Below are 27,569 nucleotides of genomic sequence, written 5' to 3'. Positions count from 1 at the left end.
GGGACTGTCGGCCGTGTAAGAGCTCAGCCGGGCTGTGGTCGCCCGTGGGGGTGAAATGGTAAGAAGCCAGAAACTGGAGAAGCGCATCATCAGCAGCAGAAGAAGTCAGGAGTTTCCTCATCTGAGCCTTAAATGTGCGGACCAGTCGTTCAGCCTCACCTTTTGACTGTGCACGGAACGGAGGGGCCGTGACATGCATGACGCCGTGACGGGCACAAAATGCCGCAAAATTGAAAGAGGCAAAATGCGGACCATTATCAGTAACAAGAGTAGAGGGAAGGCCTTCCAAAGAGAAAATGCGAGCTAGAGCATTGGTGGTTGCCGCGGTGGCAGGTGACGTGCAACGGGCAATGAAAGGAAAGTTAGAGTAGGCGTCAATAACGAGAAGCGAATAACTACCTACAAAAGGTCCCACGAAGTCAGCACGAATATGATCCCAGGGCTTCTCAGGCGAAGGCCACGGTGACAAATATGACGTCGGGGCGGCGGCCTGTGACGCACGAGGGCCGCAGGCAGTGGCCATGTGTGCGATTTCCGAGTCGATGCTGGGCCAGTACACATGACGGTGCGCCAGAGATTTTGTGCGAGACACACCCCAGTGCCGTTGGTGAAGCAGGTGCAAGACCGAAGCACGCAAAGACGCAGGTACCACAACACGCGGCGAAGCATTGTCGGTGGAAAGGAGGATAACACCATCCCTAGCCGTGAGGTGGTAACGCAAAGCATAGTAGTTCCGCAACGGATCAGAAGTCTTAGCGGATGGTGATGGGGAACCCGTCCACAACACGCTGCTCGGCAACATCCAGGTGGAAACACAAAAGTTCGTCCCTATCGAATGCCAGATCAGGACCCATGGGAAGGCGAGGCAGTGCATCAGCCATTTGCATGTTGAGCCGTCGGCCGGAAATGAATCTCATAATTGAAACGGGACAAGTAAAGAGCCCAACGCTGGAGGCTGTGTGCAGTCTTGTCGGGAAGTGACGTGGATGGATGGAACAAGGAAACAAGTGGTTTGTGATCCGTAACAAGATGAAATTTGGATCCGTAGAGAAAAACACCAAACTTATGAAGAGCATAAATAATGGCCAAAGCTTCTTTTTCAGTTTGAGAATACTACTGTTGGGCATCCGTTAGCGTTTTAGATGCATAAGCAATGGGTTGTTCAGAACTGTCAGAAAAATGGTGCGCAAGGACTGCACCAACCTCGTATTGAGAGGCGTCCGTGGCAAGAACAATATGTTGGCCAGGTCGATAAGTAGCGTCTTCAATTTCTGGAAAGCCGCATCACATGACGCGGACCAGTGAAACGGCACGTTTTTATGCAACAGGCGATGCAACGGCTGAGCCACCGAAGCAACAGACGGTAAAAACCTGTGATAGTATGCAATTTTCCCCAAGCAGGCCTGCAGTTCCTTAACAGATGTAGGGCGAGGAAGGGCATCGATTGCAGCGGCAGTTTGCTGAAGCGGACAAATACCATCCCGAGAGAGTTGAAACCCCAAGTACGTGATAGATGCCTGAGAAAAATTTTTATTTCTGAAGATTACACTTAAGACCGGTAGTCTGTAAGACATGAAAAAGTGTGCGGAGGTTTTGAAGATGTTCGTCAGTGGTGGAGCCAGTGACAACAATGTCGTCCATGTAATTTATACACCCAGGGACAGGGAGCAATAATTGTTCCAAGAATTGCTGAAAGAGAGCAGGGGCACTGGCAACCCCGAATGGCAATCATTGTTATTGATAGAGGCCGAAAGGCGTGTGAAGGACCAGAAACTGCCGGGAAGCAGTGTCGAGAGGAAGTTGATGGTAAGCTTCTGACAGGTCAAGTTTAGAAAAATACTGGCCTCCAGTAAGTTTAGTGAACAATTCTTCAGGTTGAGGCATAGGGTAAGTGTCGATAAGGCATTGAGCATTTACAGCGGCTTTGAAATTGCCACAGAGATGAATATCACCATTTGGCTTAGCAACGACAACGACAGGAGAGGACCACTCACTGGAAGTGACAGGAAGCAAGACCCCTGAAGCAGTGAGACAATCCAGCTCCCGTTTGACCTGATCACAAAGGGCCACAGGAATGGGCCGAGCCTGAAAAAACTTAGGCCGAGCAGTGGGTTTGAGCGTGATATGAGCTTCAGAATCATTTGCACGGCTTAACCCAGGAGAAAAAAGGGATGAAAATGTCGTCGACAAGGAATCCAATTGAGCATAAGGAATAGCATCAGAGACGATATTGACGGAGACATCTATGGAGAACCCAAAAATGCGAAAGGCATCGAAACCAAAAAGATTCTCTGCATTACTATGGTCGACCACAAATATGGGAACAGTGCGAATGACACATCTGTAAGATACCTCAGCATCAAATTGTCCCAAGAGAGAAATCTTCTGTTTATTGTAAGTCCGTAATTGCCTAGTGATGACAGGTGACAGGATTGGAGAACCCAACTGAAGATACGTCTGAGAATTGATGATAGTGGCAGCAGAACCAGTACCCATCTGCATGCGAACATATCAACCAAATATTTGGACCGTAAGGAATAACTTCCCTGAAAGGGAAGAAGTACAATTGACAGACAACACAGAATCAGAATCAGCGTCATGTTCATGAACATCATGTATGTGCTTGGATTTGCATATGGATGACACATGACCCTTCTTTTTGGCATTTGTGACACACGGCCCAACGTTGTGGACAATCCTCTCGTGAATGTTTCGTAAAACACTGCGGACATGAAGGAAGTTGCCGTGGGTTTTGCTGCAGTTTCTTAGAGGTTTGTTTACAGTTAAGCCGAGGCTGCGCTTGGGAACGTACTGCGGCCACATCGGCCGGCGGGGACACGCCACACGCTTCGTCAACAGCACACCGAGGTTGTATTTCCCCAACGTCACCCCATGCCTCTATTTGCGCTCCAGTGGCGTGAGAAATTTCAAAAGACTGAGCGATGGATAGGACTTCATCTAGAGTCGGATTTGCCAACTGAAGGGCACGTTGCCCAACTTCTTTGTCGGGCGCCGACCGGATAATAGCATCCCGTACCGTGGAATCGATGTAGGATTCTTTGTAAACTTCAGTAACAAATTGACACTTTCGACTGAGGCTATGAAGTTCAGCAGCCCAAGCGCGATAGGATTGATTCGGTTGTTTTTGACAAATAAAAGGCAACACGAGAGGTTACCACATGCGTATGCTTTTGAAAATAGACGGACAGAAGTGAACACATTTCGGCAAAGGACGAAGACGCAGGATCTTTCAAAGGAGCCTATTGCAACAACAATCGATACATTTGAGGTGAAATCCATGAAAGGAACAGAGACTTACATGTTTGGTCGTCCACGACACGAAATGATAAGAAGTGCTGTCGAAGACGTTTTTCGTAATCAGACCAGTCTTCCGCGGTCTCGTTGTAAGGAGGAAAAGGAGGTAGAGACAACGATGAGAGATGCCCCGCCTTTGATGCCGCGCCGAAATCACGAATCGCATTTGTGAGAAGTATTTGCTGTTCAATGAGACCTTGCAATAGTTGCTCTAAAGTAGCCATGGAAACATGTGGGTCAACGTCAGTGGCCTGGAATATGTACATATGTTAGCTATTTTATTTACATTTTTGTCACTGTGCCTATAGGTTATAAACAGTTCTGGTGGTTGGTTTTTCCTATTAAGTAGTAATGTTTTGAACTGTACTTACAGGTTGCGTAGAGAGTTTCTTACATATTACGCTCCTGTTGCATTTTTGGTGTTGTTCTTCTTCCTATGAGCGCCAATTTGCTGTTTTTCCACATTCCACAGCACTATACACTGAACGTTTGTTTTTATGCAATGTTTTGGTTTCTGTTGCCGACTGTCAAATGTTTTTGCCAAAGATCGAATATTACTGCCAAACTTATGAGTGTAACTATTGAAGTATCTGTGGTCTGTTCGTGTATGCATTTGTGTGTGCGTTTGTGTGTGTGTGTGTGTGTGAGTGTTTTTTGGTGTGGTATTAATTTAATTTAATTTTATTGTATTTATTTATTTATTTATTTTTGTTTTTGTCCTGTGTGTGTGTGTGTGTTTTGGTGTGATGTATACTTTTTTGTGCTGTGTGTGTGTGTCTGTCTGTATTTTGGTGTTAAGGTTTTTTTTGGGGGGGGGGGGTCTGTGTGTGTGTGTGTATATATATATATATATATCTAAAAACAAAGATGTGTGACTTACCAAATGAAAGTGCTGGCAGGTCGACAGACACACAAACAAACACAAACATACACACAAAATTCAAGCTTTCGCAACAAACTGTTGCCTCATCAGGAAAGAGGGAAGGAGAGGGAAAGACGAAAGGATGTGGGTTTTAAGGGAGAGGGTAAGGAGTCATTCCAATCCCGGGAGTGGAAAGACTTACCTTAGGGGGAAAAAAGGACGGGTATACACTCGCACACACACACACACATATCCATCCACACATATACAGACACAAGCAGACATATTTAAAGCTTTAAATATCTGGTTCTTTTCTCTTTTCTGTGTGTGATGTTGTCATTGTGTGTGTTTGTTGAGTGTGTTTGTAAGTTTTCAGCTTGTGTGTTCTTTTGTATTGTGGAAATGTTGTGTTTGTTTTTTATTTGTGTTTTATAATGAGAATAAGCAACCATGTCAAACATCTTATACAAATGCAAGAAAACTTCCATATCCAGAAAGCCATAGCAGAAAACAAACATGTGATAAATGAACAAACACACATCAGCACAGGCTCCCTACTACACTTAATAAAGGAAATGATAACTTAAAAAAAAAGAAATATATATTCCAACAATCAGGAATATATAAACTTGAATGTCAAAGTTGTGATGCAGTATACATAGGCATGACATGCAGGAATTTTGAAACAAGATACAAAGAACATATCAGATGTTGGAAGTATGAAACAAACCATTCCACATTTGCAGAGCATTTAAAACACTACAACCATCATCCTACAAACATGGAACAAGAAATGAAAATAATGAGAATAAGCAACCATGACAAACATCTTATACAAATGCAAGAAAACTTCCATATCCAGAAAGCCATAGCAGAAAACAAACATGTGATAAATGAACAAACACACATCAGCACAGGCTCCCTACTACACTTAATAAAGGAAATGATAACTTAAAAAAAAAATATATATATATATAAAAACAAAGATGAGGTGACTTACCGAACAAAAGCGCTGGCAGGTCGATAGACACACAAACAAACACAAACATACACACAAAATTCAAGCTTTCGCAACAAACTGTTGCCTCATCAGAAAGAGGGAAGGAGAGGGGAAGACGAAAGGAAGTGGGTTTTAAGGGAAAGGGTAAGGAGTCATTCCAATCCCGGGAGCGGAAAGACTTACCTTAGGGGGAAAAAAGGAGAGGTATACACTCGTACACACGCACATATCCATCCACACATACAGACACAAGCAGACATATTTAAAGACAAAGAGTTTGGGCAGAGATGTCAGTCGAGGCAGAAGTGTAGAGGCAAAGAAGTTGTTGAAAGACAGGTGAGGTATGAGTGGCGGCAACTTGAAATTAGCGGAGATTGAGGCCTGGCGGATGACGAGAAGAGAGGATATACTGAAGGGCAAGTTCCCATCTCCGGAGTTCGGATAGGTTGGTGTTGGTGGGAAGTATCCAGATAACCCGGACGGTGTAACACTGTGCCAAGATGTGCTGGCTGTGCACCAAGGCATGTTTAGCCACAGGGTGATCCTCATTACCAACAAACACTGTCTGCCTGTGTCCATTCATGCGAATGGACAGTTTGTTGCTGGTCATTCCCACATAGAATGCATCACAGTGTAGGCAGGTCAGTTGGTAAATCACGTGGGTGCTTTCACACGTGGCTCTGCCTCTGATCATGTACACCTTCCGGGTTACAGGACTGGAGTAGGTGGTGGTGGGAGGGTGCATGGGACAGGTTTTGCATCGGGGGCGGTTACAAGGATAGGAGCCAGAGGGTAGGGAAGGTGGTTTGGGGATTTCATAGGGATGAACTAACAGGTTACGAAGGTTAGGTGGACGGCGGAAAGACACTCTTGGCGGAGTGGGGAGGATTTCATGAAGGATGGATCTCATTTCAGGGCAGGATTTGAGGAAGTCGTATCCCTGCTGGAGAGCCACATTCAGAGTCTGGTCCAGTCCCGGAAAGTATCCTGTCACAAGTGGGGCACTTTTGTGGTTCTTCTGTGGGGGATTCTGGGTTTGAGGGGACGAGGAAGTGGCTCTGGTTAATTGCTTCTGTACCAGGTCGGGAGGGTAGTTGCGGGATGCGAAAGCTGTTTTCAGGTTGTTGGTGTAATGATTCAGGGATTCCGGACTGGAGCAGATTTGTTTGCCACGAAGACCTAGGCTGTAGGGAAGGGACCGTTTGATGTGGAATGGGTGGCAGCTGTCATAATGGAGGTACTGTTGCTTGTTGGTGGGTTTGATGTGGACAGACGTGTGAAGTTGGCCATTGGACAGGTGGAGGTCAACGTCAAGGAAAGTGGCATGGGATTTGGAGTAGGACCAGGTGAAACTGATGGAACCAAAGGAGTTGAGGTTGGAGAGGAAATTCTGGAGTTCTTCTTCACTGTGAGTCCAGATCATGAAGATGTCATCAATAAATCTGTACCAAACTTTGGGTTGGCAGACTTGGGTAACCAAGAAGGCTTCCTCTAAGCGACCCATGAATAGGTTGGCGTACGAGGGGGCCATCCTGGTGCCCATGGCTGTTCCCTTTAATTGTTGGTATGTCTGGCCCTCAAAAGTGAAGAAGTTGTGGGTCAGGATGAAGCTGGCTAAGGTGATGAGGAAAGAGGTTTTAGGTAGGGTGGCAGGTGATCGGCGTGAAAGGAAATGCTCCATCGCAGCGAGGCCCTGGACGTGCGGAATATTTGTGTATAAGGACGTGGCATCAATGGTTACAAGGATGGTTTCCGGGGGTAACAGATTGGGTAAGGATTCCAGGCGTTCAAGGAAGTGGTTGGTGTCCTTGATGAAGGATGGGAGACTGCATGTAATGGGTTGAAGGTATATATATATATATATATATATATATATATATATATATATATATATATATATATATATATATACACCAAAATACACACACACACACACACACACACACACACACACACACACACACACAGACACCGCCCCCCCCCCCCCAAAAAAAAAAAAAAAAAAAAAAAACCGTAACACCAAAATACAGACAGACACACACACACACACAGCACAAAAAAGTATATATCACACCAAAACACACACACACACACACACACACACACACAGGACAAAAACAAAAATTAATAAATAAATACAATAAAATTAAATTAAATTAATACCACACCAAAAAACACTCACACACACACACACACACACACACAAACGCACACACAAATGCATACACGAACAGACCACAGATACTTCAATAGTTACATTCATAAGTTTGGCAGTAATATTCGATCTTTGGCAAAAAAATTTGACAGTCGGCAACAGAAACCAAAACATTGCATAAAAACAAACGTTCAGTGTATAGTGCTGTGGAATGTGGAAAAACAGCAAATTGGCGCTCATAGGAAGAAGAACAACACCAAAAATGCAACAGGAGCGTAATATGTAAGAAACTCTCTACGCAACCTGTAAGTACAGTTCAAAACATTACTACTTAATAGGAAAAACCAACCACCAGAACTGTTTATAACCTATAGGCACAGTGACAAAAATGTAAATAAAATAGCTAACATATGTACATATTCCAGGCCACTGATGATGCCTTGCAGAAAATAAAGGCGAAACGCATATGGCACTAAAATTGTGTTTTATTCAGTTGCTGTCAGACGGTCCATAAGTGAAATTTATCAATATACCGTAGATCGTAAGACTGTAACGAAAACTGATTAGCTATGTGTTATGTTGCAAACAAAGACCAGTAGACAATTAAATAATACTCGAGACAAAAAAGAACATCAAAATTGTTCCTTAAAATGAAAGAGGGATAGTATGGATAGAAAAAGATGAAATGGGTAGATTTAAAGGTAAAGATGAACTAAGAATAAAACAGTGCAACAACAGCTCGAAGCCGTGTGCCCACTGAGCTTGTAATACACTGATGAATGTATATTTCTCTGAAGGATTCATTTACCTCTGTGTACAAAATTGGCATATTGCAGACTTATATTGAAATTAATAGTGTTACATGTCTATACATAAATCTGTGAAATCACAAATGAATCTAATATTTGATTAATACAAGAAAATATCCGATTCTTTTTCATATGAAAAACCTGCTTTTTCCAATATTAAATTCTTCAGGAATAATATACGGTTTCAAAGAAACAATGTTGCTAAGCCCAACAACCTTCCTTTTTAATAACCAGATTCATCTTATCAAATGCGTGGGAGCATATACTGCTCAGCACACTTCATTAAACTAAAGTTATTTTCCATGGTTAATTACTTCAATAATCTATAATCCCATCATGTACTTTTATCTCAAAGATTATTTAATGCAATCAGTATCCTTCTTTTACCACAATAAGTACATTATAAACTTTGAGCTCATTCTCTGTTGCAAACATATACTTCATGTTCCAGCTGAATATAGCATACTGTGAATCACAATACAGTTCCTTAACTTTAACTTCATCATCTTCTACATCATATCCTTCATATCAGCTTCCAATACAAGAACATGTCAGTCTCACCTTAATCACCTCATTTATCAAAACACGTAGTCAACTGACAACAAAAATATTCTCCACATTGCAAAAATAAAAATAAAAAAGTTCTGATCATGATTATAACATACATATCATCCAAAATAGAGTCATTCCATACCTATCCATAGCTTTCCTCTCCTATATCTTATGACAGTTTTCAAATACTACCTATGTGGTCTGAAAAAAAAAAAAAAATCTCTCCGTAGTCAACGTTCTCTTCTAATGACTGGGACAAGATAAAAGTTATAAAATAACTTCTCTGCTTAATGCATTATATACTCAATGCTAAACCCTTTTTTTGTCTGTTCAGTTTGTTGTAACAATTCTGTTAAAATGCTGACTGTAAATAGTAAAAGATCAAATCTTAAATATTGTGCTAAATGTAAGCCAAAACATGCAAAAACAGTTGCATGAAACTGAACACCAAGGAAACCTAGAAGAACATGAAATGACATTACTTTCCCAAAAGTATTTTCAACACAGATACTGTAATAATGTTCCAAGTAATCTTATATTTCATTTATAAATATTTTTCTGTTCCACAAACTATGAAAAAGCTTAAAGGATATTTACTGACAAATTCTTAACTTTCTAACCAAATCAGTAAACTGCACATTCCACTTTAATGTCAGGATAATATTGTTTTAAATAATGAAAAAGTTTATGTGTCAGAGTTTTATCACAACCCAGGCAGAGTAATATGATATAGCACTAGATAACTAACTACTTCATAGAGTATGTTTCATCCTCAGTACTAATCATTCCACAACATAGTTCAAATTGTAAACAAAGAGCATAATAAGAACAAAAGCGTTAGGAAATCACAATATGACACCGATCCTACCATTTTCAAAGCCCGTAAGAGAGAAATTTGTTTATCGATCACTGTTGTTGGTCTGAAATGTAATTTTGTCAGTGGGCTTTTTCTGTTTTTTAATTAATACAAATTGTGATACTTTATTTTTGTACCCTACTGCTAATCTGTTTACATTTGTTGTCACATAGAAGCTACATAGCTTGTGAGAATCAATTGGCACAGTTTTGCTTTCATAGATTACAGCTCTTCACTCAACAGTATTCTGCTAAAAATTATGATTATTGTTGCTAGACTCAGACAAGTGTTGGTGTAAACAGCATTATTAGAGTGCTGATTTGACATATTTGTGGATATTAATGCAGTTAAGTAATGTAGGAAATACATTTATTAAACACTGAGTAACTAGACACAAAACAGCAGAAAGGAGGAGCGTTAGAGCACGTAAGAAAGCTGGCAACAGACTCCTCACAGAAAATCGTTCACAGATAAAACCCTTTTTCACTTACTAATAGTCACCACAGAGGCCCCCCACCCCCATCCCAGATGTGCGGAGCACGGTGGAGAGATTGTCCACAGTCCTGTGGCAGTGTGTAGGAGACTGGCAGCAGCAACACGTAGTATCTTAATGCCAGGTGCAGAATTGTCCCGTAACGTAACAGAGTGACACGTTTTCTAGTCCTTACATGTGGAGTGGTGTGAATCTTAGGTGGCGGTGTCCGAAGTCGGAGACGTGCGCACGGGTGCGCTCGACCGGGGCAAGCGGTGAGCCTCGGGAGGGAGGTGGGACGTCATCCGCCGGCTCGGCGGGCAGGATTAGTGGTTCGCCGTACAGAATTTTTGCAAGTGATGTGTCTGGGCCCTCTTTGAGTGCCACACGTATGCCTAGAAGTATCTGGGGAAGTTCCTCAGACTAGAGTCCACCACGGCACACGAGTGCAGCCTCAGCTGTCCCGTGCCGGCACTCGACCGGGCTGTCGCTCTGCGAGTGGCGGGGTGCGGTGTGGATCTCCGACACGCCACACAGAGCACACAGCTGGTCATACAGGTTACACTTGAAGTGGCAGCCCTGGTGTGTCATCAGGGAAAAGAGGCAGCCTAATCGGTAGACTCACACATTGACGAATGTGTGGGCAATAGAGTTGGCTGTGACGTCCTCCAGAGGAACCGCCTCAACCTACCGAGTGGCCTGATCTGTCACAGACAGTACGCATTTGAAACCCTCAGACAGAGGGAGAGAACTCACGAGATCGACGTGGACGTGCCCCGGCCTGCCGGTGAAGGACGGTGGAGGTGCCGAATCGTGCCCGCCGACCTCACTACATCGGCACGGGGTGCACGCCCTTGCCCACGTGCAGCAGTCATTCTTGACTCCTGGCCAGATTTAACGTTCAGTTACCAGTGTGGTGGTTGCTCTTATGCCCGAGTCGGACGAGTTGTGTTAGGCACTGAAGACGTCACGTCACAGTTCGGTCGGATGACTCGTCAGACCCTGCCCGTCGACGTGTCGCAGAGTGCCGCTGTCGTCACTGTGGGAAGGTGGCGCATTTTGAGAGTGAGGGAACTCGATCGGTCGGTACGTAGATGTCGGATCGATCTGTCGGCTGCCTGCCGGCGTGCCAGGTCTTCGAGGTCGGTAGGCACGGAGACGGTACTGACCTGTGAGAGATAGTCCGCCACCACTGTCTGTCTCGTGAATGTATCACGCCTCTGTGGAATTGAGGTTGGGGTGGCGAAACCGACTGGGAGGGAGATCCTGAGACGAGTTGCAAATGGCGTCAATAAGAGGTTTACGGTCCGTGAATATTGATGTGTCGACAGATGTGCCGACACAGTGTTATTTTGAGGGGGCCGATAGGCACGCTATCTAACGCAGATGGGCGTGAATTCTGGAACAGGATAACTATTGAATGGTAGCAAGAAAAGTACGTAGCTGCTTTATACTTAACTTTAATGACTCCTTGTGATACATCTCTCTTGACTATACAAATGCGACTCGTAAGATACATGCACTGTTACAATTGGCGCCTTGCTAGGTCGTAGCCATGGACTTAGCAGAAGGCTATTCTAACTGTCTCTCGGCAAATGAGAGGAAGGCTTCGTCCGTATGCTCGCTAGCAATGTCGTCCGTACAACTGGGGCGAGTGCTCTATCGTATATCGAGACCTGCCTTGTGGTGGCGCTAGGTGTGCGATCACACAGTGGCGACACGCGGGTCCGACATGTACTAAATGGATCGCGGCCGATTTAAGCTACCACCTAGCAAGTGTGGTGTCTGGCGGTGACACCACATTCCTCCCCCGCAAATCGGCGAACGGTCGTGTTATAAGGCTTCCGCCCGCCGTGGGGCGGACCCCATGTTGACGTATGCGATGAGGTGGGGAGCCTAACAACAGGCGAGGCTGTGCCACCCGCACCCGGCCATTCGGTCCGAGGGGAGCTAGGAAACGCCTGAAAAACTAGTCCAGGGTGCACGCCAACATGCGTTATATGCGCCCGTAAAGAAACAGGAGGGGCCGAAGGGTCGACCTCCATTGCGTCGGGGCACCCGACGCGCGAAGACGTCATGTGGTCCGGAGCGGGCAAGAGGTCCATGGTGGAGGACAGCTGGTCACGGGAAGCGAGTGGCGGCGCGTGACCCGGGAAGGCGCGTGGCGGCTGCAGCGAAGCGTCCACTGCGGGCGGCGCCGGCGGGAGGACCGGCGGCGGCGCGTCGCCATGGGGCAAAATGGAAGGCATCGTCGGTAACACCTGGGGATGAGGCGAGCCAGTAGATGGGTCCCCAGGGCGCTGACCGGACGGCACCGTCGCTGAAAGCAGACGGGGAGCGGCAGAACCCGTGTGACGACAGAGGCGCAGCTGATTGAGATGCCGACGCACCTCACCAGAGGCCCCCAAAACCAAATACATCGCGCGGCCGAGGCAGCAAAGAATGCGCCCTGCGAGCCAACGCCGTGAACCGTATAGTTGCGATAGAATACAACGTCGCCTGGAGCAAAAGCAGGAGTCTGCCGCTGCACAGGAACCTGATGCGGCGGATGCAGCAAAGACATCATGGTCCGATGAGGACGACCGTGGAGCAACTCAGCCGGCGAGCGACCATCTCGGGACTGAGAGCGATACGAGGACAAAAAGAGCAACAACGCGTCCTCCCGAGAATGCGACTCTTGCAACTTCAACATCTGTGACTTGAAAGTCCGGACCAATCGTTCAGCGGCACCGTTTGACTGAGGTGAAAACGGCGCGGATGTCAGATGTTGAATACCATTGGCCTGGCAGAATGACTGAAATTCTGCGGACATGAATTGTGGGCCATTGTCGGAAACAATAGTCTGCGGAAGACCTTCAATGCAAAAGATAGCAGACAACGCTTGGATGGTGGCGGAGGACGTCGTGGAAGACATCCGGACAACAAAAGGAAAATTACTGAAGGCATCGACCAGAACCAACCATCGAGCATTCCAGAATGGACCAGCAAAATCAATGTGCAAGCGTTGCCAAGGAGAAGTGGCTTTTGGCCATGCAAAGACTTTCCGCGGCGGTGCGGATTGTTGTTCGGCACATGCCATGCAAGAAGAACACATATGCGTAATCGCAGCATCGATTCCGAACCAAGTACAGTGCTGACGAGCAAGTTGTTTCGTTCGCACTATACCCCAATGTCCGTGGTGAAGAAGCCGTAAAACAGAGGACTGTAACGAACGTGGGACCACGACTCTGGACTGATCATTATCAGAACGCAACAACAAAACACCACGTCGAACAAAAAGTCTCTCCCTGTGAGCAAAAAATCTGCGAACCAACGGATCCTCGATCCGAGACTTTGACAAAGGCCATTGCGTAGCAACAAAACGCAAAACCGTAGCAAGGACAGGGTCAGCAGCTGTGGCTGTAGCTACACGACGAAAATCAATTGGAAACGATTCGACCTCTTCATCGGTTTCCGAATCAATGAACATGCAAGCAAGTTCGGAAGAATCGAATGCTTTATCCTCAGCAACAGGCAAACGGGACAACGCATCGGCGTTTCTGTGCTTAGCAGTGGACCAATACAAGATATCGTAGCGGTACTGCGAGAGGAAAATAGACCAGCGAATGAATTTCTGCGCTGTACGTGGAGGTAAAGGCTTGGTAGGATGAAAAAGCGATGTCAAAGGTTTGTGGTCCATGATGATGGTGAAGTGACGACCATACAAGAAATCATGGAACTTAGTAACACCAAACACGAGAGCCAAAGCTTCTTTCTCTATCTGCGAGTAATTTCGTTGCGCAGACGAGAGCAATTTGGACGCAAAGGCAATAGGGCGATCATGGGAGCCAACTTTGTGCGCAAGCACAGCACCGATCCCGAAATCCGATGCATCTACCATCAACAAAAGGGGTTTCTGGGGATCGAAAGGCGTGAGGCAAGTATTAGAAAGCAACGCTGATTTCAACTGGCGAAAGGCGCGTTCGCATTCCGTCGTCCAGACGAACGGAACACCTTTACGGCGTAAGCGATGAAGCGGAGCTGAAATGGAAGAGGCATTGCGCACATATTTATGATAATAGTTAATTTTACCCAACACACTCTGTAGCTGCTTCACATTTTGAGGGGAAGGCAATTCTTGTATGGCACGGAGGTGCTCTGGACTCGGATGTATGCCTTGGGCATTAATGACATGTCCCAGGTATGGTAAGTCACGAGCAAAAAACACACATTTGTTCTTCCTCAAGCGAAGACCATTTTGTCGCAAGACCTGAAATAATGTTCGTAGGTTCGCAAGATGATCTTCTTCTGTCTGTCCGGAGATCACTATATCGTCCAGATAGTTTGCTGCAGTAGGGACCGACGCAGAAATAGTTTATAAATATTGCTGAAACAATGCAGGGGCGGATGCACACCCAAATGGCAGTCTTTTGAATCGGTACAATCCAAGATGCATGTTAACCACCAATACGCGCTGGGATTCGTCGTCCACCGGTATTTGCAAGTACGCATTGGCTAGGTCCAACTTTGAAAAATATTTTCCCGGGCACAGTTTAGCAAAAAGATCTTCCGGGCGGGGCAAAGGAAAAGTAGCAGTCACTAGTTGTGGATTCACTGTGGCCTTGAAGTCCACGCAAAGTCTCAATTTTTTGGAAGGTTTTGGCAAAATTACTAAGGGTGAGGCCCAGAGAGAAGCTTGCACACGTTCAATTACACCTTGTGATTCGAGATCGTTTAACGTTCTTGCGACCTCATCACGCAATGCGTGGGGAACATTGCGCGCTCTGAAAAATTTCGGTTGCGCATTGACTTTCAGTTCCAAATGTGCTTCATAGTTTTTAGCGCAACCTAAGCCCGGTGCAAAAATGTCTGCAAATTCGTCACATAGACGAGAAACACTGTCTGAAGGTACAGTTTGATTCACTGATAGGACCTGATTTACAATAGACATGTTAAACAACTGAAATAAGTCTAAACCAAACAAGTTCACTGCAGTAGAAGAACGAAGAACATAAAATGACACAAGTTTCGTTTGTCCCTTGTATGTTGCAAGAAGGCTGCACTGTCCTAACACAGGAATTTTCTGTCCTGAATATGTGGTTAGCTTAACATTTGCGGAACGCAACGGAGGTTTGCCCAGTTGTTTGTACGTGTCGTGATTGAGCAATGAAACTGCAGCTCCGGTATCGAGCTGGAATGGTATGACCTTGCCATTAAAGTCCAAATCTACAAAAAGTTTATTGTCCTGCTGACGACAAGAGCGACTGTTTTGTGCAATTTGAACAGACACTTGTACAGAATCACTTTTTAATTGACGTGATTTCCGGCGACGTCGACGCACAGTTTTTGTGGGACAAACACAGTCACTATTAGAGAAAGTGTCACTGGACGAAGTGGAATTAACGACATGAATGTCCATGGGCGAAGGTCCACAAGCCTGAGTGTCCTTGGTTCGATTCCGGCGCGAAGCAAAGGGCCTGGAATGGTTGTGATCGTCTGATCTGAGCTTTTTCTGGCAAACACTCTGAACATGTCCTTTCCTATTGCAGAAAAAGCAAATAGCTTGGCGTGACGGGCAATGTTCACGCGAATGTCGAGTAGCACACTGCGGGCATGATTTCACTGCATTTGTGTGCTGGCACGGCACACCTGGCTTAGAGCGCGGCGGCAGCTGCGTCGACGTGCGCGAGGCCCGGTTACCGGGCCGCGCAACGCGTCCAGCGGGCCGGTTAATGTTACACACGGCTGGCGAAGTTTCAAAAGATTCCTGAGCACAGTCAAGTGTGTCTTGTCTATCTAATATGTCTATCACTTGTTGAAGGGAGGGATTTACTAGTTTCAAAATTTGCTCCCGTATGCGAACATCAGAAACGTTCTGTGCAATTGCATCACGCACCATTGTATCTGAATAAGAAAGGCCACAGTCACAGTCAAAGGCACAGTCCCTAGTAAGTCCTTGCAATGTTGCTACCCAATCCCTATTAGTTTGACCGGCCGTACGTTTTGTACGAAAGAACGTATACCTTTTTGCAACCACATTAACCTTTTCTTTGAAATAGGCATCTAAAGCAGACAAAATTTCCTCGTAGGACAGAGTTGCTACGTCGCGTTGGGGAAACAATTTCACTATCACACGGTAGGTGGACACACCGACACAAGAAAGCAAAAACGGCTGCCGCTCATTACCTGGAATTCTGTAGGCGGCTAGATGGAATGCGAACTGTCGGGACCATTCTGTCCACGATTCGTGCACCGGGTTGTAGTGCCTAAAAGGCGTTGCAACTGCGAGTTGTGGCTGCGGTAGCGGTGAAGCGGCGGCTGCCGCATCGTGTTGCAGTGCACGTTGACCCTGGACAAGCTGTCCAAGGGCATCCAATAACGCCTGCGTCTGCTGATTCTGCAAGCGATAAAATTCGGACAGTACATCTGGCGAAGCCATGACACAAATAAATGTAAGCAATCAGAAAGAACACGTTTCCTTTAAGCCGCGTCGCCAAATGATGTGTCGACAGATGTGCCGACACAGTGTTATTGTGAGGGGGCCGATAGGCACGCTATCTAATGCAGACGGGCGTGAATTCTGGAACAAGATACGTTATGACTGCTATCAAGAAAATACGTAGCTTTGGAATATACTTAACTTTATTCACTCCTGGTGATACATCTCTCTTGACTATACAAATGAGACTCGTAAGATACATGCACTGTTACAATTGGCGCCTTGCTAGGTCGTAGCCATGGACTTAGCAGAAGGCTATTCTAACTGACTCTCGGCAAATGAGAGGAAGGCTTCGTCCGTATTGTCGCTAGCAATGTCGTCCGTACAACTGGGGCGAGTGCTCTATCGTATATCGAGACCTGCCTTGTGGTGGCGCTAGGTCTGCGATCACACAGTGGCGACACGCGGGTCCGACATGTACTAAATGGACCGCGGCCGATTTAAGCTACCACCTAGCAAGTGTGGTGTCTGGCGGTGACACCACAAATATAGTGGGTGAAGCCCTTCGATATCGTACAGAAGTATTTGATCACCTTATGAACCAGTAAAAGTTCTCAATCAAACACCGACCACTTACACTGAGACATTGTCAGTTTTTTCGAGGCAGATCGGAGTGATTCTGTAGTGTCACCCACGCCCTGTTGCTGGCATCTGCCGTGAGGGTCGTAAGTGGATTTAGCTTGGAGCAGGCGAGGGTAACAGCTTCAGAAAGCGTGGTTCTCAGACAGTTGGACGTGTCGATCGTGTCGTTTGATCCATCGGCCAGGAACACGTCGGGCAGACAGCATCTTGTACGGAAGCTGCACGGGGGAGGTTTCGGCGATAAAAACTTACCCTGACTAGAAGGCATCTCAGTGCAGAATAATCTTCTGGGAGAGGCAAGCTAAGATTGGAGTTGACCCATCTGAAGGGGGGCGCATGCCTGCAAACGAAACAGTGTGTCCCAGAAAAGTGACAGTGGTGTTACTAAGCTGCGACTTTTCACAATTCATCTCGATGCTGTTCAATTCTGATGCCGTGCGAACTTGACGAGGTGCTCCTGACGGTCGCTGATAGATGATGAGTACACGAGAATATCACTGAGGTACACATAGGCAAAAGGAAAGTTAAACACCACTGAGTCGATAAAACGTTACTACGTTCGTGCAGCATTTTTAAGGGTGTAAGGCACGAATTGGTATTCAGAGAGCACAAATGGCGTATCGATAGCAGTCTTAGGTATGTCGGGTGGGTGCCAGGGAACTCGGTGACACGCCATACAGCAGTCAAGCACTGTAAACACTCGGACACTGTGCTAGAGTTGTGTGTAGTCCTGGTTGTGGTGTGAATTTAGCTCAAATGGCTCTAATCACTGTGGGACTTAACATCTGAGGTCACCAGTCCCGTAGACTTAGAAGTACTTAAACCTAACTAACCTAAGGACATCACACACATCCGTGCCCAAGGCAGGATTCGAACCTGCGACTGGAGCAGCCGTGTGTTTCCAGACTGAAGTGCCTAGAACCACTCGGCCACAGCGGCCGGCGAAAATTTAGCATTCAGTAATCACCGTATATACGGAATGTACCATCTTTCTTTAACACGAGGTGTATTGGTGAGGGCCAGTTGATGGTTGAGACCACAGGATATCCGCGTCTTTGACAGTGTCCTCAGCACAATGTAGCTCGATCGGGTTAAGGTGCCAAACCTTGTCGAACCAGAGTCCCCTCCGCGGTATTTATCTCGTGACAGGTGCCACTGCTGATAGCGACTAAGCAGTAGGTGAGACGGCAGGGAGGGGGGGGGGGCTCGATTGTGTGAGCTGCAGGTCGCCGGTAGCAGATGAAATATAACATTGGTGGGAGATGGAATGTTGGCACGTGGGAGGTGTAGTAGGTTCACTGGCAGTGTGAGTGACGTGTCAGCTGACATCGGGAGATCGCGGGTGAGATGCGGTGCGACGGTGGGCAGTGAGTGTGACGGCGTGCTAGCTGCGAGGACGATGTCGCAATCACTACGCACGTCACACGGAAGCAGGTGCGGTTGCCGGGCCTCGTGTATTGGCGTCCGTGTAGTTGCCGTGGACAGAGAGAGCGGCACGTCTGCCCGGGTCGCAACTGTGGGGTCGAGATCGTGCTCGGGAAACAGTATCGGCAGAGAGGCGGCGGAAGTTTGCCGGTACATGTGCAGTCGGGGACGGCGCCGAGTCGAAAGAGATCTGCTTCAAGTTTTGCGTGCAGAGGGCTGCCATCTGAGAGCACTCGTGTGAGAGCTCGGAGATCTGAGAAGGCTGTCGCCACAGGAGATTGTGGCACCGGAAGAGTGGTGGACTGCAGTGCCTCGAAGGTAAGGCGAGAGGTCACAGTGGCGGAGGAAGTTCAACCTTATGACAGGTTCGTCGATTTCTACGATGTAAAAAGTCCAGGGAAAAGCTTATTGTGGGAAACACAGAGTGATAACCTTACGTACCTGTGAGAGGGGATACGTGGTCTGTTTACAGTGACAAAAGGTAGTGAAGCTGGAGAGGGGTCATCAGATGTGACAGTGGCGAGGGTGACGCCGACAGCTGCTCCCGTGTGCACGAGGAAGTGGAGGCCGGACATTACGTCACCACGTAGAGACGGTGAGCGTGTGCCCGAGGTGGGCGCCGTGTGACCCGGACCGGTAGGCGCCGTATGGCGTAGAGGCGGGACGTGGCGTGGCACCTAAACGTGACTGCCGTTCGTGTTTAGGTGACTGCGCAGAGGCCTGCAGTTGTGAGCGGTGGGCGAAACGTCGCACGAAGCTGACACTGTGGGCAGGTAGGGAGGGGGGATGGAGAGGCAGTGTCGGCGCTCGGAGGCCGGTCGGGCACAGCTTCGTCCGTGTGTGGTGCATGTCGGGTCGTCGACTCTGGCAGTGTGGGGCGGAGGCCGACAGACGGCAGTGGTGTTGCAGTGGTGGTCTGGCCCGGTTGTGCGCGACTGTGAGCACGTGAGGAAGGGGGTAGCGGGGACGGCACTGCCCCCACCGCCGCAGTCGGCGACGACGCTCGAGGCGTGCACCGGCAGAGGCGAATAATAGCGAATGCTCGGTCAGTGGAACGGATGCTCGACTCCGTAGCGGCAGTGGTACGTGGAAGCAGCTCCGGCTGTACCTCCTGATAAAGTTTGAGGAGCCGAAGGGTCCAGAGAGTGATGTCGGTCCTAACTTAACTGTTGATTTCCGAGTGAAGGTGCCGTCAGAACTCAGACGGTGTTCATTTGCCGAATAGTTCGGCGTGAATAATCTGGTGTGTGGCCTCCGGAGGAGGACAGGAGAGGTGCTCGATGAGGCAACTTTTACACAATGTACAGTTGCAGTCTGTAGGTGATGAAAGCAGCAGATCACTGATGAGATCGATGTGGTTGTGCCAATGACTGGTAAGGTAAATTGTGCTCACGATAACGTCAGATACAGCACGGAAATCGGAGATATAGTCCACTAGGGCAAACCACATCTTAGGGTTGTCCTTTTGCACCTCGGGAAAGCTCAGAGTGGTAGTATTAAGAGTGGGCGAGGAAGCAGCCAACGTGCACTGAGACAGGAGAGCTGTACCGGCCTGCGGTGTCAAATCGTGACCGAGTGGTGGGACGGCCGTTATCGGAACGGTGCCCGAAGCAGCGGGAGCCCGGCCCGGCTCGTAGTCGGACGCGTGCCGGAGGCTGCTAATATCGAGAGTGGGCACGGTCAAAACGTGTGCGTCGGTGAAAGGGGCCATCGGAAGGCGGCACGACCGGAGCAGGTGCAGGCAGAGCAGGGGTGGTGTAGTGGAGGGCTGGGCTCTGGGGAGCAGCGACGACCCGAGTAGGTCCGGAGGGGGCTGCGGCGCCACAGTTGGAGGCAGCAGGTGCGGACGGTGCGGGTGTGGACGAGAAAAGGATGCTGTGGTCTGTAGCGGCAGGACCGGGTGTGAGTGAGGTGCGTAAGGAGGGTTGCTGCGGCGCCGTCGGCCAATACGTTTGGAGCGGGCACGAGCAGAGTACGGGTGCCGTAGGGCGGTGCCGCGGGAGCCAGTGTGGAAGGTGCGAGAGCGTAAGTGACCGGTGCGGCAAAAGCGACCAGCATCACCGAAAATCTGTGCACGTGGGAAGCGAGACGTGCGGAGATGCGGTCCTCCGACACGGCGGAGGTGACCCGCATCACTGCTGAAGCGGGCGATAGTGCTGACACGGAGAGGTGAGCGTGCTGGCGTATCGGTGCGGCAGAGGTGACTGGCGTCGCCAAGTGAGCGTACGAAAATGAAACTGTGTGACCGGAACCCGTCGCAGCAGAGGAGCCGGTCGTCGTCATCGCAAATTGTGAGAACACTGCAGAATGGGGCAGCACGCTTTGGACTCACCGGACGGGCCGTTTCGTTCCAACCTCGGCCACGGACCGGCAGTGTGATGTGGCGAGTCCTTTACGGGGACGAGGCCGGTGAGCGGGTTACTCGCCACGAGGTGGTAGGCGTGCAGGGCAGCAGATGTTGTCGGCCGTATAGTGCCGGGTGAGGCTGGTTCGGTGGCATCGGAAACCCGTCAAATGAAGCCGTATATTTCTGCCTTATCCACGAGTGACGAGGCACTGTAGGCACTGAGGAGTCCGAACGCGAAGGAATAATATGACCCGTGTCGGTAGTGAACGGAACCGGAACACAAGAAAAAAGGCGATGCACACTCACAGTTTTCAACATAACTAACAGTTGTTGGAGTCACCACTGTGGTTATTAATGCAGTTAAGATAATTCCTGTTACTAATGACACACGTTTTGAGGGAAATACATTTATGAAACACTCAATAACTAGACACATTACAGCAGAAAACATGAATGTTACAGCATGTGAAAAACCCAGCATCAGACTTCTCAAAGAAAGTCTTTCACAGATAAAACACACATTTCCCTTATTGACAGTTGCCACATATTTTTGAAAAAAATTTGATATGAGCTAGAGATTGTGAGTTTAAGTTTTACATTTTTACATCAGAATTGCATACAGTAAATATTATGTTGTTTGCATCACTACCACAAACTAGTCTGCCACTGTTTCTAAACCAACCACCAATTGAGCTGTAACTGTTTACAAAATTGAAATTTTCAAGTTTTTGTACTTTGGAAAAACTATTACAGATATTTTTCTCCACACGAAATATATGCAAGTGCCAGGTTCCTAATGCTTTTTAGCAACTAATACTGAAACTTCATTTGCCCTAGCCAGTTCGAGTAATGCTTACAATTAGACTTTTACAGCAGAAAACAGTTTGTCTGTAGAACAGGATCCTCTACTGTGCTTAGAGCATTACCTCAAAATATTATCTTCTACAACATTATCATTCAAAGTTTGCAACTTTGCTACATCACCATGAACACTAATTTCAGCTTTGCTGTATTCTTCAATTAATACTCTTGGTGCTACGACTTTATTCACAGTTTCATAAATTTAACATATTCACTCAAATTGAAACACCTCAACACAAAAGTTTCACGAGCTTCTAAATTTTCTTCGCTTGAGTGTTAGTCCAACCATCATTCTTGCATTTTAGAAATAATTACTGTTGCTTTCCATACAAACCCATATAAAATTCCTTCTCCTCAATCTGCAAACACGTAGGTCCACAACAGTATCCAAATTTTTATTCTGTAAGATCCCAGACCTGAGCTTCCAAATTGAGCTGACTCTCTCCTCTACTGTTGTCCAGAAAGAACTGAAAAATAAAAGCTGAGAGAAAGCACACTTTTTTTGCTATGTGTGTGCAGCTAATAAATTGGCAAGAAGGAAGGTCGCACAGTACCTTCTTTTTATTGCTCCTTGTTGAATTTGTGGCTCTATGGAATTAGCATTTTTAGATCTAGGCAGAACGACTGACCTTCACTGTAACATAAGGACAATGCTGCACGATGAAACTTTATCCTTCTCTCTGTTTATTGTTTCCATCTCTCATGTAGTAATTTATAGCAGTTCCACATTGCAGTACAAAACAAACCTCAGCCAGCCAGTGACCTCAAAAAGAAAGGGATACCTCCCACGTCATTCACCTCGTGACTTCACAGTGAAACTATTTGCTCCGTAACTAACCGACAACTGCTCGTTACACAAATTGACGAGAGCAAAGATAGGAGAAGTTTCAGTTCAGCTATCTTATAATACGTCGATATTTTACATCCGGAGATCTTCGTATGTGGTTAAATACTTCTTTTATAAAATTGTCAAATTATTGCTCAAAATATTTCATACGATGAGATTGATAATTTGAGATACGATTATAATTTTGAATTAAATTAGAAGTACAAAGAGTAATAGTTTTCTGAAAATAAGGCTTACAATAAGGTATAGAGCACATCGTTCGGAAGTGCAGTGTAATATTCCTTCGGGCACGCACGCACGTCCTAAGGAACACAGGCTGTGGTAAGCTGCAGCCATTATGACGTACATGAAATGTATTTGCAGTTGCAAATACGGACAAATCTCAGCTGTATAATGGAATGGTGACAGCGAAAATTTATGCCGGACTGAGACGTGAACCCGGATTTTGCACTTATCGTGAGCGGTCACCTGTCCGTTTGCACGCTTCACGGCCAGACCCAAACTTCCACATGTCGAAAACCTGCACCGGTGCGTTCATTATGTACGTTTCTGTACAGGGGAGGCATTTTTAATCGAAATTCACGTGCCCAGTGTCGGTGGATAAATACGATATTGTAGTGCCTGTGTTGTCCAGAAGTAAAAAGCGTGCATCTCTGAAGGAATATTGCATCATACTTCTGAACAATACAGGCACTGAAATATCATATTTATCCATCAACACCAGGCAAGCAGCATTCAATTAAAAATGCCTCCCCTGTATGAAAAATATATAACGAATGTACGAGTGCAGGTTGTGGACATACGGTTGACAATATATTGAAGTTTGCATCTCGTCTGGAAGTACGGTCCGATAGCCTAACGGCAAACTGACTGCTCGCAATAAGTGGGAAATCTTGGTTCGAGTCCGTGTCTGGCACAAATTTTCATTGTCATCATTCCATCATACAGCCAACGGTTCTCCGTATTTGCAGCTGCGAATACATTTCGTGTTAAAATAAGGCTTACGTATGTTGTATCTTTTTTTGAAAAATATGAGACTGTTATATTATCAGAAGTACAATATAAAGTCACGATTTCTTCGGATCGTGTCATGAACTGAATGAGTGTACACAGTCTACAATACACGACACTGACCAGCTCCGTTAACACAGGGGGGGAGTGATCTGTGAGCTTGCTGCTGCTGTTGCTGCCACTGAGTCTTGTTCGCAGGGGACTGTGCCTGTTCTTTTCCTTCCCTCTTCTCTGCTTACAAATACCCATGCTTAATGGTAGTAGCCAAAATAATGACCTGACCATGGAATATGCACAAATAGGTTGCTGTTTTGCCAGGTGGTGTAAGTGGAACGTGGTTTATGGTTGGCTTACTACAGGTATCTGTGGCATTGCTTTTAGCCTGCTTAATTGTGAAAATGTTAGTGCCTTATGCTGATTAAATATTGAGTGTCTTGTGAAACTGCCCATGGGGGTCTGTAACACAGCATACGCATACCAATGGGGCACCTATGCTGTGAGATCTGTATCACTAAATAGCTAACACAGATTTGGAACTTGCAACTGGGATTGTACACTAACAACTTCAGGGACAACAAAAATTGGATTTTCGGCCTTTCATATAATTATTGATCAAATTTAAAATTCTGCCATAATATACTCACTGAGATGTATGATCTTATGTTAAAGGTTTAACACAATAAGACCAGTATTGTTTTGTTTTATTTTAGGGCACAAGAACAACTAGAGTCGTACGTGCCCATTTCAGAACTGTAGGACACGAAGATGAAAGGGAGTAAAAATGACTACACATTAAGCCCAATTCACAGAAGGAAAGACAGCTAATAAAACGAACTTAAGTTGGCTAAGGAGACGACCATTTGCCTCTGTTTGATTTCTCGGAGCCTTTCTGGTCGGCAGAGGAAGACTCGGACGTTTGTCGGCCGGAGAGACGTAAGAGGGCTTCACGGGAGTATTCCTCCTATCCTTTCCGGCCTGCCGGTCGTGTAGCAGGTGACTCTGCCCCGAGGCAAAAGTTCGGTGGCTCGTCGCACACCCGGAGCAGGAGACGGGGACACCGTGCGATTTCACAACCGCGGTGCCGAATTTGAGGTTGCATGTCCGCACACTTCGTGGAGTGACACGTAGCGATGACGGTACTTTAAGTGCCGGACGGTAGAACACGTGGCTTCCGACTGGCTGACAATTGCGAGTGACCGGGTGAGGCACTTTTTCCTTCGCCCAGATCTTCCGGACGACCCACTCGTCGAGATACGCAGACAGTCTCGGGAGGAGACGGCACAGTCGCCACTGCAGTCGGTAGGGCGGGGAGAAGGAAACAGAATGTCACCCACTCGAGCATCCCTGTCGCAGGCTACACATTTGGCCAGGTGTCGACAGGACATTTGAGTGTGGTTATAACGGTGACAGTAGTAGCAGCGCATTGGGTTAAGAACGTAGCTTGCTTTGATCTTTGACAGAAACATTTTTCTATAAAAAGTGAGAAAAAGAGTGCACACGAGCACTAGTGATTACACGTAACGGCACCCTGATCGGAGAGGTACATTTGGATTTCTGTCTCGATCGGACCGTCGAGCTACTCAGTGTAAATAACACCGCGGGACGCATACGGCATTCGGTGGGCCTCGACACGGGCGGGATAGTTGCGGAGGAGCGAAGTTGCGAGCTGTCGTCGTGCTCGAGAATCGGTAGTAGTCTCCAAAACTGAAGTACCGTCGTGTAAACGAGAACAGGATTTCACGTGCCTGGCAATTGCGTCGACACCTTTCCGAATAATAAATGTATTTACCGTAGCTAAAGGACAGACCGTCTTCAGCTGTAAAATGGCAAGGAACTGTGGTGCAGAGGGTCACCGAATCTTTAGCCTCGTTCCACTTTCGTTCGGTAGACGTCTTCTACCAAGAGACGATCGGCTCGTGGCGAGAAAATGCCCCGCGGTTGTCGGCGCCTCTGACGGCACACTCCTTCCGACCGTCAGCCTCCCTCGGAGGGGAGCGCTCCTGGCTCAGGTGGTCGTTCGCACCTCCCGAACGCCTGACAGAGGGACCGATTGGCAGTTTGGAAAGGTGGCAGCACGGGCAACCGCCCCTCCTGGGCCGGGTCCGTACCGGGGGGTACGTGCGAACCCCACCTGTCGGTGTGGGGCTACGAGTTGTGCGTTACCGCATCACCCGTTACGTGTCGGACGCACGGGTTGACCTTCGGGAGCGCACAGTGAGGAATAAGAAAAGGAGGAACCTCAAACACTGGAGCGGAGGAAGGACGGGAGAACGGGAACGGAGAAAGCGAAAAGGACCGAAAAATGTTGGACTGTTCTGATATCGACTACTGAAAATTCGGAACACACTTCAACGAGAGGACAGACACGTGGAACGAAAGGAAAAAGGTGCTGCAAAAGCTGGGCCCCCGTGGTGGCCTAAGATCGGCAAGCTCCCTGGGGGGGATGAGACCAGTACGAGACTTAGAAACTGTGTATATGTGTTGAGGTAGAATAACTCATCCCAGACTATACTCGTCCTATGTTTGATAATGAGAGCACGTAATAACTTCTACTTCTAATTCTGCATCTACATCTAATCTAGTCGTACTCTGCAAACCACCGTGAAGTGCGCGGCAGAGGGTATGTCCAGTTGTACCAATTATTAGGGTTTCTTCTATTGCAGTTATGTATGGAGCGTGGGAAAAATGATTGATTGAATGCCTCTGTGTGTGCTATAATTATTCTAATTTTAATTCGTGATCTCCGTGTGACAGATATGTAGGCGTTTGTAGTATATTTGTAGAGTAATCATTTATAAGTCAGTTGTTGAAACTTTGTTACTAGACTTTCTCAAGATAGTTTACATCTATCTTCAAGAGTCTGACAGTTCAATTTCTTCTGCATCTCCTTAACACTTTTCCGTGTGTCAAATTAAATCTGTGACCATTTCTGCTGCCCTTCTCTGTATCCATTCAATATCCCGTATTAGTGCTATTTGGTACTAAATCTATGAGATCATTCCGTTTAACATCCCTACAATGATATGTCCAGGTATTTAAATGAGTTGGTCGATTCCATCTTTGACTCATTGATATTGTAGTCATAGGATACTACATTTTTTGAGGTGTGCACAATTTTATATTTCTGAACATTTAAAGCAAGCTGGCAATCTTTGCACCACATTGAAAGCTTATCAAGATCTGACTGAATATTTATGCAGCTACTTGCAGGTAATACTTCATTATAGATAATTGCATTATCTACAGAAAATATGAGGTTACTATTAAAATTGCCCACAAGGTTATCAGTACACGACATGAGGAGGAAGTTTCCCAACACACTTCCTTGGCACACACCTGAAGTTACTTCTACATCTGACGATGATTCTCCATCTGAGATAACACGCTGTTCCCTCCCCACCAAAAAGTCCTCAATCCAGGTACAAATTTCACTCGATTCCCCCAACGATTGAACTTTTGACAATTAGAATAAGTCTGGTACTGAATCGAATGCTTTTCAGAAATCGAGAACTTCTGACGAAGTTCAAACATAAATTCAAACTTTTCCAAAACTTTTTCTTCCTTCCATCCTTAATGTCTGACATTTAACACATTAACACATTTTGTAAAATAATCAGACGTCTGGAGCTGTTTTACATATGTAAGTTTGTTTCTTTAAGGGATTCATTTTGGCTAGTTATATTGGTTTGATACTAAAGCTAAAAACCATTACGTAAACTGTCATTGAGCCAAAATAAACTTTTCATACACTAAGCATTTCTTCCAGTTATTGCTGTCAGTGCAGATGCATATAGATTCTGCTCCTTCTTTCAACTTTTTCCCAATAGAAATTTTGTTCCGATTTGTTTACGATTAGTGAGAGGGTACACAGTCAGTTAAGAACAAGAAAACGAGGCAAATTCAGTTGTCGTGCAATGTAAGTCATGAGAACAGAGAATTTGGTCAGACTAGAAAAGAACCGGGGTGGTCGGAAGCAGCTGCGACACAGACAGTACGA

At 46.6% G+C, this 27,569-nt stretch overlaps 1 protein-coding gene across 1 annotated transcript in view; it reads left to right on the top strand.

Annotated features, from left to right (window-relative positions):
- Positions 1–27,569, top strand: part of LOC126416698 (uncharacterized) — a 143,464-nt gene that overhangs the window by 54,222 nt on the left and 61,673 nt on the right. The window lies entirely within an intron of this gene.

Source organism: Schistocerca serialis, chromosome 8 (genome assembly GCF_023864345.2).
Source record: "Schistocerca serialis cubense isolate TAMUIC-IGC-003099 chromosome 8, iqSchSeri2.2, whole genome shotgun sequence".
Classification (NCBI taxonomy): Eukaryota; Metazoa; Arthropoda; class Insecta; order Orthoptera; family Acrididae; genus Schistocerca; species Schistocerca serialis.
Note: the sequence above shows the minus strand (reverse complement) of the source record. Positions and strands in the feature narration are given on the sequence as shown.